The sequence below is a fragment of the Oncorhynchus clarkii genome, chromosome 16 (genome assembly GCF_045791955.1).
Source record: "Oncorhynchus clarkii lewisi isolate Uvic-CL-2024 chromosome 16, UVic_Ocla_1.0, whole genome shotgun sequence".
NCBI lineage: Eukaryota > Metazoa > Chordata > Actinopteri > Salmoniformes > Salmonidae > Oncorhynchus > Oncorhynchus clarkii.
In genome coordinates this window covers 36212036-36213782 of record NC_092162.1, presented here as the reverse complement: position 1 = coordinate 36213782, position 1747 = coordinate 36212036, and positions in this window count along the sequence as shown.

Genomic DNA, 1747 nt, shown 5'->3' with positions numbered 1-1747 from the left:
TGCAGCACAGATAGGCCAAGCGATGTAGCGTGATCACCTGCAGCCAATGATGGCCAAGCGGAGCGTGTCATCACGAATCATATTAATCGAATGTGTGTCTTGACCTCCGCCGAACCCCTGAGACTGACTCACCGAACCCCTGGGGTTTGATCGAACCCAGGTTAAGAACCACTGCGTTAGAGATATTTGGAACTCAAGCATGAAAGGGTTAATAAATAAAGGAGGTGGTCAAAAGAGCGAGGGGTTTACCGGTTTTATATTCTGAAAGTAATGGGGAGAAACATGATTTAAATCAGGTTTAAAACTTTAAATGGTTTATAGAGATAAGTCACTGCTTTGGAAAAAGTGTGGTCTAGGGTGTTTGCAAACATGTATGTGAAATCAATATGGAAGAATGTAAATGTAAAATAAATCTATAGAATGTGAAGACTGATTTTAAAATGAAACATAAGATTTTTACAAATGTGGTTTGCATCAAATTTATAGGGATATTAAAAAGAGAATGTGATTTGTGGTACGGGGGTGGAAAATTTGATGCACTTTTTTGTTGAATGTAGTAGGTTAAAAGATTTCACAAGTTTTTAAAAGGGGCTGTAAGTAAAACATTGGGGAGAAGAGATTTTTATTGGAGGTTGTTTCTTTTTGGTTTAAATGGGAAAAGTAAAGTTTTAAATTTGGTGAATTTTGTACTAAGCCATGCAAGATATGCGATAAGATTAAGGAATTTAGGTCATTATGAAGGGAAAATTGTGAGTGTTGAGTTTAGGAGTATTTTAGAGAAAGAGAGATAATATATAGATACAGTGGAGGAAACTGTGGGTGAGTACTTTAATTGAAATTCTATCAAATGGAAAACTTGTAATTATTAATTGGTTTTAGTTTATAATTGTTTTACTTTTTTTTCTTTTTCTGATTTTGTTAAAGGGTGAATTGTTAATCTTTTGTTGTCTGAATGTTGTAGTGTTTTGTATATAATAAAAAATATTTGTTACAATGTGCCCGATCTCGGAAGCTAAGCAGGGTCGGGCCTGGTTAGTACTTGGATGGGAGACCGCCTGGGAATACCAGGTGCTGTAAGCATTTTGCTCCAGCAGAGGGTTCTCGTGTCATGCGTGGAGCAACTGCCTTTTATTTATCACCCTAATGTTGTGTCTTTTTATTGGACTAAATGCAGTTTGTTAGTGCATTCAGCATTTGTTTTTAGGCTAGGAGACTGTCAATGTCTAGTCCATTAGGGTCCTGTAAAATCCCTTCAATGTTTTGCCTGACCCCCCCCCCAAAAAAAATCCCCCTATTCCCTATTTACATTTCCCCGTTTGTCCCTGCATCTATAGGTTTTCGCTCTCAAATGTAGCCCCTTTTTAATAGAAATATAACATGATTGGATATTATGTCCACGACAACGTTTAAAACCCTAGCAGGAAAACACTTGAGGTCTGGGAAAAACAGAACATCGATTTTGACGTGTAGTTACCCTTTAACTAGGCATGTCAGATAAGAATGACGGCCTAGGAACTGCCTTGTTCAGGGGCAGATTTTTACCTTCTCGGCTCAGGGATTCGATCTTGCAACCTTCTGGTTACTAGTCCAACTCTACCCACCTGCCCGCCCAAGATTGAACTCATAATATTACAAATAAAATGCACTTTTCAATTAAGCGTTTCACATTCTCCACTAGTTGAAATACTATCATGTGTCCTCAGATTAATGGAGTTAGATATGCATAGGTTTTTTTCCTATATATATG